Source organism: Ranitomeya imitator, chromosome 3, assembly GCF_032444005.1.
Source record: "Ranitomeya imitator isolate aRanImi1 chromosome 3, aRanImi1.pri, whole genome shotgun sequence".
Lineage (NCBI taxonomy): Eukaryota > Metazoa > Chordata > Amphibia > Anura > Dendrobatidae > Ranitomeya > Ranitomeya imitator.
In genome coordinates, this window is record NC_091284.1 from 607,740,993 (window position 1) to 607,753,782 (window position 12,790).

The 12,790-nt window shown below is 45.3% G+C and overlaps 1 protein-coding gene across 2 annotated transcripts in view; it reads right to left on the bottom strand.

Moving 5' to 3' along the window:
• Nucleotides 1–12,790, bottom strand: part of SLAIN1 (SLAIN motif family member 1) — a 118,986-nt gene that overhangs the window by 36,012 nt on the left and 70,184 nt on the right. The gene's annotated exons all lie outside the window — the stretch shown is intronic.

The following is a 12,790-nucleotide window of genomic DNA, read 5'->3' on the forward strand; positions in this document are numbered from 1 at the left end:
TACCAATTAGCAGCTAAAAGCTCAAGGTGTATTTTAGAACTCGGGAGAGAATTACAAATACGATGATTTGGTAAAAAGGTTAATAAAATGAATTGTATAAGATTTGAATCCCACCCCACAAAAAAATTGCGCAAAAGTTAGCATAATATTTTTCTAATCCTTTACGCTAGGGGTGGGGAACCTTTCTTCTAACAAGGAGCCATTTGAGTATGTAAACCATCATTCGAGGGCTGTACAAAATTATCAACTTGAAAATAATCCAGCTTTATTTGGTCAAACATTTAATTAACTCGCCCCTACTCTAAACTGCTTTTCCAGATTTGCGTCAGTCTATAGTAAATGAATTGTGAAATAATTTGCAGCAGTAAGTTCTGAACACAGATGTAGATTACACTGCATGTTTCCTCATAATGGCAAATTCATCATTGCTCACGTTACATTTATAGAACTCAAAGTGGGGGACCTTATGCATACATGATATAGTAAACACAGACTGCTCTATATACATCACTGGAGACGCTAGGGCTGGAGTATATACACATCACATAGGATACACTGGGGTTGGGGCACACACATCACAAGAAGGCGCCTGGGGCACACACATCACAGCTGGAGCATATACATCGCAGGAGGGGATGGGGAATATACATAAAAGGCTGAGCTGGGGCTGCCGCTGATGTCATCGGTGAACTGGAGAGCATATTGTGCTGACTTCACCAACAAAGTACGTCCTGATTTTGAAAAAAGCCAGAGTCAGGACATAATTCTTCATGGCAGGAGCCACAGTGTTCAGTAGTGAATGCAGTGCGAACATACTCACAGTGTCTGGCCCAAGTAATCGGGAATCAGCCCAGGGCTAGTGGTTCCCCACACTTGCTTTACGCTTTATAATTAAACTAGCTATTGAACCCGTTCTACGCCCAGGTGGCGAGCACTTATATTGGTATATGGTCTCCATCCTGGTATGTGCTGCTCCATCCTGCGCCCCCATCCTGTCATGTGCTGCTCCCATCCTGCGTCCCCATCCTGTCATGTGCTGCTCCCATCCTGCGCCCCCATTCTGACATGCGCTGCTCCCATCCTGCGCCCCCATTGTGACATGCGCTGCTCCCATCCTGCGCCTCCATTCTGACATGTGCTTCACCCATCTTGCGTCCCCATCCTGTCATGTGCTGCTCCCATCCTGCGCCACCATTCTGACATGTGCTGCTCCCATCCTGCGCCCCCGTTCTGTCATGTGCTGCCCTATTCTGTCATCTGCTGCTCCCATCCTGCGCCCCCGTTCTGTCATGTGCTGCTCCCATCCTGCGCCACCGTTCTTTAATTTGCTGCTCCCATCCATATGACCCATACGCTGCTCCATAAAGGTTTATGGCCCCCATAAAATGCTCCATAGTATATGCCCCGTACACTGCTCCATTATGGTTTATGGCCCCCATAAGATGCTCCATAGTGTATGCCCCGTACGCTGTTCCATAAAGGTTTATGGCCCCCATAAGATGCTCCATACTATATGCCCCCGTACACTGCTCCATTATGGTTTATGGCCCCATAAGATGCTCCATCATGGTTTATGGCCCCATAAGATGCTCCATTGTATATGCCCCGTATGCTGCTGCAATATATAAAAAAAAAAAATACCATACTCACCTATCGTCGCTGGGCGCCGAGTGCTGGGGGCCTGAGCAGGTGGGGACACCGGCGCTGTGGGGGTCAGGTGCCGGTATCGCCGCCAGCTCAGGTCCCCCAGCACTTACTATATTCACCTGTCCCCCGTTCCACCGCTGCGCGCCGCCATCTTCCAGGTCCTCTGGCTGTGACTGGTCAGTCAGAGGGTGACGCCGGCGTGCATTAAGCGCGTCATCGCGCCCTCTGAACTGAAGGTCACAGACCGAGGACCGGGAAGATGGCGGCGCGCAGCGGTGGAACGGGGGACAGGTGAATATAGCTCATACTTACCCTCCTGGCGGTCCCTACCTCTCTGTTGGAGATCGCGGTGTGCGTTCAGTGCTTACGCATACCGCGATCTCCTGGGAGCGTCACTCTGTGAGGCCCAGACTGCGCCGGCGCTTGCACAGTCTATAAAGGCTTCGGACAGAGTGACGCTCCCAGCGTTATATTATAGATACTGTGTTCAATTATCACACACCGTGAGTAATACATGAAATCTAATAAAAGGGTCACAATCCTGGCTTGTATGAATAATCTCAGTAAAAGTAAACTTTTTAACAACTTTATACATGGTAAGCTGCACATCCCATCTGCAAGTTATGCAGATTTCTCATCATCTAGAAGCTACTTCACAAATAGGTGAAGAAATCAATATGTACACTTCCTGAAAAGAAGATTTCCAGATGCTGGCACTATTCAATTCTCAGGACCAGAGCTGAGACTTTGATGACCTATTCTACACAAATTCAAAGGCTGAGCATGAGCAGGTCAGAAATATTCCAACTTCTTTTACTTGGATCAGGGTAAGAAAGTTACAAACAAAATTACATCCTGATGTAGGAGATCAATGTTACGGTTGTCCTATTTCTTGATTTATGGTACCGAGGATGAGGCAGTGTGATATTACTACTCAAGAAGTCAAACTTTGTTTTAACCAGAATTAACTGCTTATAAAATATCACTAATAATACATACACTTGAAAAGAATATTAAAAATGTACTTTGTGTTAGGCAAAAGCTACATGCTTATTTAAAAAAAAAGTATTGAATTGTATTAAAGGAGGTTTATTTATTTTGAATGAAAATAGGGATTTCTGTGTACTCACTGTAAAATCATTTTCTCAGAGCCATTCACTGGGGGACACAGACCGTGGGTGCATGCTGCTGCCACTAGGAGGCTGACACTAAGTAATACAAAGAAAGTTAGCTCCTCCTCTGCAGTATAGACCTTTCTGCTGGCTCTCAGAGAACCAGTTCAGTGCAAAAGCAGTAGGAGATCAATAACAACATTTTAGAGTATAACATGTCAAAATTACAGAACAAGCACAAAGCTATTAACAGGGTGGGTGCTGTGTCCCCCAATGAATGGCTTGGAGAAAAGGATTTTATGGTGAGTACACAAAAATCAATATTTCTCCTTCGCCTCAATGAGGGACACAGACCGTGGGATGTCCCAAAGCAGTCCCTGGGTGGGGACAACATAACAGATCAGGCCCTGCGTAAGAGCTACCTAAAATTGCGCTACTGCGGCCTGCGGAGTGCCTGCCTCGACATCTGCAGAAGTCTGAGTGTGAAAATTATATTGCTTCAAGAATGCGTGTGGACTGGGCAAAACCACAGCCCTGCATGTGTGCTCTGCCGACGTCTGGAGCCTAATGGCCCAAGATACCCCAATCAACCGAGTGGAGTGTGGGTGGGATAGGCTGACACAGGACTCCTGGATGGTGGAATGAATCCACCTGGCTGACAAAGCGGATAAACCCTTCCTGTGACCATCAGAAGGCCCGAATAAAGCATCTGACCTTCGGAAGGATGCCATCCTCGATACGTACCTTCTCAAAGCTCTCACCTCATCCAGAGCATCTCCACCTTGTGAATTGGAGCTGAACAAGACGAGGAAAGAACAATGTCCTCGTAACAGTGGAAGGCGAAACCACCTTGGCAACAAAGGACAGGTACGGCCTGAAGACAACCTTGCCTAAACAGAGATAAAAAATAAAAAAAAACACATCTGAAAGGACAGAGTGGCCAGCTCTGAAAACTGGCCTGAATGATGTGACCGCCGCAAAATAGGCGACCTTCCATGCCAGTAAACGTCATCATAAAAGGGATCAAAAGGAGTCTTCTGTAAGACTCCCAGGAACAGTTAAGGTCCCAAACATCTAGCGGTATGTGATAGGGAAGGACCACATGTGAAACTCCCTGCGTGAAATCCTTAGTTGCCAGTTGCCATTTTGTTGCAATAAGACCGATAAAGCCAAAATCTGGACTTTCAGCCAGCAGAGCGTCCGGCTTGAATCCAGATTGCTTTGAAGAAAAAAAAAAGAAAAAAGGGGAAGGCGTCCGGGATCCCTGCCCCAAGCAAAAAGCATACTGAGGCGGACTTACAAGCACAAGTCTCTGACAATTATTTATGAGAGTCACACCTGGGTCAGAAACCAGGATTCAACGGCCAAGTTGAGAAATACAGGTCCCCTGGGATCTGGTGACAAATCAGTCCCTGGAGAGTGGATCTGGACGATCCGACAATCGCCAGAAAATGATGGCGACGAATTGTACTAGCTCCGCAAACAATGCCTGACGTGGTCAGCTGGATCGCCCAGAATCACTGGGATCCTTTCCGTACCCAAAGGCTCTTGGAAGCAGCGGAAGAGGGAAACGGAACCAGCACCACGCAGAACTAGAGCATGCGCTGCAATGGCTTTTGGGTCTCATGATCAAACTATGATCTCGAGAACTTTGGCATTCAGTCTGGACGCCATATGATCTACCTCCGGAAATCGCCAGCGAAGGCAGATCTGTTGAAGGACTTCTGCAGCGAGTTCCCACTTACCTGAGGCGAGACCCAGGCAGCTGAGGAAGCCTGCCGCCCAGTTTTCTTGCACCGCCAAGATCACCGAGTGATAGACCTCGGCCCTCTGTGAGCGGCCTAAGCTATGGCCGCCCGGCTGCGGGTACCCCTTGATGATTGATGTACACCACGGCCGTGGCGTTTTCCGATAGACTTCAAGTGGGGTGATCGCCAGGAGACAGTTACAGACTGCTGTAAGGCTAACCGTATCTCTCGGATGTCCAAAAAACTTGGGGAATTCCCGAGTTGACCAGAAGCTTAGAACAGTGTGGTGACACTCCACAGCCCAAAAGACTGGAATCGGTAGTCACTACTAGCCATTAAACTGGAAGAAAGAATCTCCCCTGGACCTCAGAGTTCACCATCTGAAACTTGTCTGACCCGCAGAGACAAGCTGAGCGAAGGGGACTACTTCCATTGATGCCACCATTTTCCATCGAATCTTCATAGCAAATTGGATGGAATGAGGGGACGAGGTCCAAGATCATCCTCAAAAAAGGATATCTGTTGAGCTGGAAATGGGGAATACTTGTTTAAGTTCATCCGCCAGCCCAGGCAAGAAAGGGTATCGGAAATTATACAGACGGACTCAGCGCAGTACTGGAAGGATGGTCCCTTAACTAGAAAGTCATCTAGATAGGGCAGGATTACCATTCCCCAAGAGTGTGAGATGGACATGACAGCCATCATGACCCTTGAAAATACTCAGGGAGCGGAAGCAAAACCTAGACAAAGCCGTGAACTGAAATACTGTTCCTGAATGTCGAAGCACAGGAATTTTTTTTATTTTTTTTAGCAAGGGAAAAAACAAAAATAAAAATCAGAAAGTGGAAGTAAACAGCCCGAATGACAATGGATGCCAGTAACTCCACCTTTTCCTATTGAGGTAATGACTGAACGGATGGACTCAATCTGAAAATGGCAGGCCTTGACAAACTTGTTAGAAGTTTGAAGTTCAGGATCGGTCAAACTTTTCCCGTCCTTTTACTTGTATCCTAGATCCCAGAGACCCAGCCTGTCTAGGACAACCTGCTGGTTGGGTCTATAGGACACTTGTGAAACTAGTTCCTGCGTGGGGAATGTAACCGACCACTCTGGTAAGAGGGTGATGTCCGCGGCATTTTGGACGCAGAGTCCACTTTCAAATCTCTGAGTCACAATGCCCTTCTGAATGTAATGGCATTTGCTGCTGACAGCGCCGCACAACTAGCCACGTCCAAAGGTGACTGGATGACAGTCTTCTGCTCGAGAGATTTGATTGGCCAGCTGTACTGCCTCTGCTGAATCGAAGTAGTTAAGGTCTCCGATCAGGAGCCCATTACTTTAGGAATCCTTAAAGGGTAGAGGAGAAAACTGCCAGGCAGTAGAATGCACAGCTGTATTATCTCTTCCTGTTGCTGCTGTCTTTGAACAGTGTAGGGCTAAAGTGATGAACCCTCGATCCACCATCCCCTTAACAGGGAAGTGGAGAGGGACCGTCCGCTTCCTTTTACCATTTGATAAGCATTGGTGATGCAGTGGGGGCTGCTCGGACACCAAAAGGAGTGCCTCTGTATATACACTGAGTTCAGGCCTCAGGGTGGACGCAGCTAGCTGTCCGGCATTAGGTATGGCTGCAGAAGAGGATACATGGAGGTGACACTCCATGTGCTCGTCTGTTTAAGGTGTGAGGAGATCGGTGCCCTTTAAGGGACTCATCGCCTCTAAAAAAAAAAAACAGCCCAGGCATGGAGATAAATTACCAATGCCCGGCAGGAAAGGGACCAAGGGCCACGACACGCTGTGGGGGCCACCGGACCCCGAACATCACCGCCAGAAAGTGGAAGGGACGCTGTGGGAACCCCCCGACACGAGGGCCGCAACATGCTGCAGGAGCCCCCTCCCCCTTGGATCCCGAACTCACCGCGGGAGCTGGTGGAAGGAAGGCAGAACTGGCACTCTGCTTGCAGGAGCAGCTCAGGGCTCCAATGTGGACGGTGCGGGAACCCTCAATCCACCATCAACCTTTTGCAGGTGAGGTAGAGAGGGCTCCTTGCAGCACCACTGTTCAACCAGTGGTGGTGCAGTGGGAGCAGCACGGATGCCATTGGGGGCCTCTGTGTAATCTAAGGGTTCACTCCCCTAGGATTTCATAGGGGTATGTCCGGCTGTAGTTTGGCTTAGAAGGGGGTACATGGAGGTGACAAAAAAATAAAAATAAAATTAAAAAGTATGGTCTGAATAGCAGGCCCCTATGTGCCTCCTACAGACACTAAGCGTGAACTGGTTCTCTGAGAGCCAGTGGGTGGTGTATACTGCAGAGGAGGAGCTAACTTTCTTTGTATTACTTAGTGTCAGCCTCCTGGTGGCAGCAGCATAAACACCCACGGTCTGTGTCCCCCAATGAGGCGAAAGGAGAAATTCCATGCCAAGTCTAACTGAAAAACAATTTACCAAATAAACTGCTTTTTGTGTGCACCATTGCAACAAATTTTAGTGCATTTTGCATCTTGTGCTCCAATACTATATTCCTATTCTCATCTGACTTTACTTATGCCTTATCCTCAGATTGAAATGAAACTCTCCAGAAGATAGAATCCCCAAGTGATATTTATCTTACTTTACAATCAAAACCTGCTCAACACGGAGGAATCTGAAGCACTCGCCTGTAAATGTGCGTCTAACAAATTAAGGCTGCACTCTGTAAGCTATAGTATGCAAACATGGAATATATGAAATTGGAAAAAAGTTAAAAGGAGCTTCTTGAGCATAAATTGGCCAATTCATGTGTGCCCAACATCCAACGATAAGGCAACCTTCTTTGCTCGGAACCTAACCTAATATAATACCTGTCCTGGGCTGACAGCCTGCATTTATATGGGTAGGTAGGATGGGGCTGTGATTAAAACCGCCATACACTTATGGGTGGAGTGCTCAGTCTAGAAAGCCTACGTATAAAAAAAATATATATATATATCAAAGACTGACTGTCACTTCCAAACAGAAAAACAGGTGTGAAAAGGTGCAAACGAAAAGTAGTCACCTCATTATAAATAGTAAGAAACTAAAAAATGATAGTGTTGGTCCCCTTAAAAATAGTCTGGGTGAAATGGTGGATGAGGATGAGGAAAAAGGCAATATGCTAAATTACTTTTTTTCATCAGTATTTACACAAGAAAATTCCATGGCAGACAATATGATCAGTGATAACAAAAATTCCACATTAAGTGTCACCTGCTTATCCCAGCAGGAAGTACGGCGGCATCTAAAAATCACTAAAATTGACAAATCTCCAGGCCCGGATGGGAAACACCCCCGATTACTGCAGGAATTAAGGACAGTCATTTATAGACCATTATTTTTAATCTTTAAAGAGTCCATAATAACAGGGTCTGTACCACAGGACTGGCGTATAGTAAATGTGGTGCCAATAGTCAAAAAGGGGACAAAAACTGAACTCGGAAATTATAGGCCAGTAAGCTTAACCTCTACTGTGGGTAAAATCCTGGAGGGTATTCTAAGGGATGCTATACTGGAGTATCTGAAGAGGAATAACCTCATGACCCAGTATCAGCACGGGTTTACTAGGGACCGTTCATGTCAGACTAATCTGATCAATTTCTATGAAGAGGTAAGTTCCGGACTGGACCAAGGGAACGCAGCGGACATAGTGTATATGGACTTTTCAAAAGCTTTTGATACAGTGCCACACAAAAGGTTGATACATAAAATGAGAATAATGGGGATAGGGGAAAATATGTGTAAGTGGGTTAAGAGCTGGCTCAGGGATAGGAAACAAAGGGTGGTTATTAATGGAGCACACTCGGACTGGGTCGCGGTTAGCAGTGGGGTACCACAGGGGTCAGTATTGGGCCCTTTTCTTTTTAACATATTTATTAATGACCTTGTAGGGGGCATTCAGAGCAGAATTTCAATATTTGCAGATGACACTAAACTCTGCAGGGTATTCAATACAGAGGAGGACAATTTTATATTACAGGATGATTTCCAGGGAACTAGTCTGATTGCCGTATGTGGAATCAGGAAGGAATTTTTTTCCCCAATGTGGAGCTTACTATTTGCCACATGAGCTTTTTTTTGCCTTCCACTGGATCAACATGTTAGGAAATGTTAGGTTAGGCTATGGGTTGAACTAGATGGACTTAAAGTCTAACTTCAACCTTAATAACTATGTTACTATGTTACTATGTAGTCTCTTTAGCTTGATTCCTGACTCACTGGGTGACATTGTGCGCAAGGCAAGGAAATCAGATGAAGCTATAGAGGCTGATAGAAAAAGGGAAACAAACATGGAAGGCAGTGGTTTGTTGGAGGGAATCTGACAGCTGATATATGCTGCCCAATCTGAGGGCAGCATGTATCAGGCATTGGCTGAATTATCTCAGCCAGGTATTTTTGACCCTGAAATGCTGGAGACCGAAACCGCACTATAGACTATCCGGACAGGTGGGTCCCAGTCATTATTTCCTCAATCACGGCCCGGGATTGACAGGTCACTGCCTATGTGCACAGGGCAGCAGACAGGAAGAATCCCGGGTGCTTTTAGACTTTGTTTTTTGCTGACACACCGCAGTGTTTCAGAGTTAAACATACCTGACTGAGATAATATAACCAGTGCCTGACACGTTACCCACAGATTGGACAGCATGAATCAGCTGAAAGGTTCACTTTAAGCCAGTGCATTTAACATGCTAAGGGCTTTGGCCAGAAACGCATAAGAATTTGCAATATCTTGTAATTGTCTGAACTTTTTTTTTTAATCCATGTGATATAAAAATCAGATTTTTTTTTAATCAAAATTAGCTATATGGATCCTCTCTCCCTTCTTTCTTGTTATTTTGTTCTGGTGGTCAACGAACTTCCTTCAACCTTAATAACTTTGTTACTATATGTAACTGCACTCTGTAATGCTATACTATGCAAACATGAAATATATGAAATTGGAATTACATTGCTGCACTAGAAAAAAATTTAAATGAAGATACTTGGAGCATAAATTTAACTAAAGTACAAAATTTAATTAGCTCGTGTGCGTTGCTCCCTTTGCTTTCACCGGTTCACATCTGCTTTTCTGTTTGGAAGTGATGGTCAGTCTTTGATATTTCTAAGTGGGTGTCTTAATCGGCCAACAGTCTTCAGCATGTTTCAAGGCTTGAGAGAGGGTTGGAATTTGACTTTTATAGGCCATCTACTTTCAGGTAATAGTTGTGGGATAAATTCCTCTTAAGAAAAAAGAAACTGTCAGTAGGATCAACCCTTCTAAGGCTACTTTCACACTAGCGTTTTTTGCAATCCATCGTTTAGGGCAAAAAATGGATTCTGCAAATGTGCTCCCAGGATGCGTTTTTTGCCCATAAACTTGTATTAGCAACGGATCGCGACGGATTGCCACACATCGCGTCCGTCGAGTTTTGGCAGACCGTCGTCACAAAAAAAGTTCAATGTAACGTTTTTTTGTTTGTCGCGTTCGCCATTTTCGACCGCGCATGCGCGGCCCAAACTCTGCCCCCTCCTCCCCGGACTGCAGAATTGGCAGCGGATGCATCGAAAAACTGCATCCGCTGCCCACGTCGTGCAAAAAAATTCACAACGTCCGTCAGCCCGACGCATTGCGACGGACCCTTACCGATGTTAGTGTGAAAGAGGCCTAAGCCGTCTATATGGGCATGTAGGTCAAAGGAAGTTGAATGAAAAATGATACCTTGATAGGTGTGACCCAATGTTTTATTCCAGAGAAATCCACATTTTCTTAATATATAAAAGCGCTGTTAAGATCTATGCGAGGACATTGATCTTCCTGAAAATCTGCCTCCAGCACTTATTTTAAATGAAAGGGGGAGTTACCAGTGTGATATGTAATGACTGACAGTCTGCTCTACACATCTGGTTCGCCGAGCTTTTTCTTTGTGCCAACACCGATATCCTCAATCTTGAATGTTTAAGTAAAAAAAAAAAAACATACATAGAGAAAGCACAAAAAAAAACAAAATTACAACTCATTAACCCCTTTACCCCCAAGGGTGATTTGCATGTTAACCTTTTCATGACCTTGGGATTTTCCATTTTTCCGTGTTCGTTTTTCGCTCCCCTCCTTCCCAGAGCCATAACTTTTTTATTTTTCCGTCAATATGGCCATGTGAGGGCTTATTTTTTGAGAAACAAGTTGTACTTTTGAACGATATCATTGGTTTTAGCATGTTGTGTACTAGAAAACGGGAAAAAAATTCCAAGTGTGGTGAAATTGCAAAAAAAGTGCAATCCCACACTTGTTTTTTGTTTGGCTTTTTTGCTAGCTTCATTAAATGATAAAACTGACCTACCACTATGATTGTCCAGCTCATTACGAGTTCATAGACACCAAACATGTCTAGGACCTCTTTTATCCAAGTGGTGAAAAAAATTCCAAACTTTGCTAAAAAAAAAAATTTAAAAAAAATTGTGCCATTTTCCGATACCCGTAGCGTCTCTATTTTTCATGATCTGGGGTCGGTTGTGGGCTTAATTTTTGCATACCTAGCTGGCATTTTAATTGATACCTTTTTGGTGCAGATACGTTCTTTTGATCGCCCATTATTGCATTTTAATGCAATGTCACAGCGACCAAAAAAACGTAATTCTGGCGTTTCAATTTTTTTTCTCGTTACTCCGTTTAGCGATCAGGTTAATAGTTTTTTATTGATATTTCGGGCGATTCTGAACGCGGCGATACCAAATATGTGTAGGTTTGATTTTTTTTTATTGATTTATTTTGGATAGGGCGAAAGGAGGGTGATTTAAACTTTTATATTTTATTTATTTTTTAACTTTTTTTTTTTTCTTTACTTTTGCCATGCTTCAATAGCCTCCATGGGAGGCTAGAAGCTGGCACAACTCGATCATCAGATCGCTGCTATGTAGCTGAATTGCAGGTGTGCTATGAGCGCCGACCACAGGGTGGCGCTCACAGCTAGCCGAGATCAGTAACCATAAAGGTCTCAAGTAGGGTTGAGCGACCTTGACCTTTTTAGAGTCGAGCCGTGTTTCGCGAAACCCGACTATCTTAGAAGTCGAGTCGAGTGGAATCGGCCGATTATCGCGAAAAGTCGGGTATCGCCCGAAACACGAAACCCAATGCAAGTCAATGGGGGAGCATAGTCGGCAGTGAGTGGAGGCCAGGAAAACACCTACACTGCCCATTTTAATGGCAAAAACATCCATTCTTGTTACAGAAGCTTGTCAATCGTAATTTACCTTATAATAATTGGAAGGCATTTGAAATTGGGGGTCATTTGGCTAAAGTTGTGGGGGGTAGGGCTGGTTCAAGTAAATAGTGGGCCCAGGAAATCTGGAACACGTCACGGCAGTGGAGCAGGGAGAGGCAAGTATTTAAACTTTGCAAGTGCTGTGATCCTGAGCAAGCAGGGGGGGCACTGGCACAGGGCCCCTCAAAGTACAGCGGTGTGTTTGCACGGCGGGGGCGCCTCCCACCGGCAGCAACACTTTTGCGTACTATGAGAGGCCCTGTGCCAGTGACGTCGCCAACTAGTATTCCTCCCCCCACCTGATGAAGGAACCTGCACTTTCATCTGCACCTTCCTCTTTGTCCCCGTGTAAGGTGGTATGGTATGCGGGAAGAGGAACCTGACTTTCAGCAGGGTCACAATCTTGCTGTGTAGCGTGCACGGGGAATGTTGCGTTATGGGTCAATGTACCAGCAGACTCATCTATCACTGGCTGGGCAATGGGCAGGATGAGGAGGAAACACAGATATAGGCCCAAAGAATAAAGTTGGCTAAATGCAGTTCAAAATTGGTAACACAGGACTAACCAGGGGGCATTGCAGTGGAGGACAACTGGAATGAGAGGCTGACACAGTGAGTAGGCCCAAATCAGTAAGTAGTCGAAATGCAGTTCAAAATTGGCAACCGTAGTAAACAGGCGGCACAGCTTTGTTCAGTGGAGGAGAACAGCAAGGAGTGGCAGACACCGATAGTAGGCCCCAACCCAACTAGTAGGCCAAATGCAGTCTAACATTAACAACTACTTAACGAGAGCCTGAAAATGGAATTTCAGGACAGGAAACCAGGAGAACAGCAAGGAGCGGCAGACACTAGTGTTGAGCATTCCGATACCGCAAGTATCGGGTATCGGCCGATACTTGCGGTATCGGAATTCCGATACCGAGATCCGATACTTTTGTGGTATCGGGTATCGGTATCGGATACATAGAGATGTGTAAAATAAAAAATTAAAATAAAAAATATTGATATATTTACCTCTCCGGCGGCC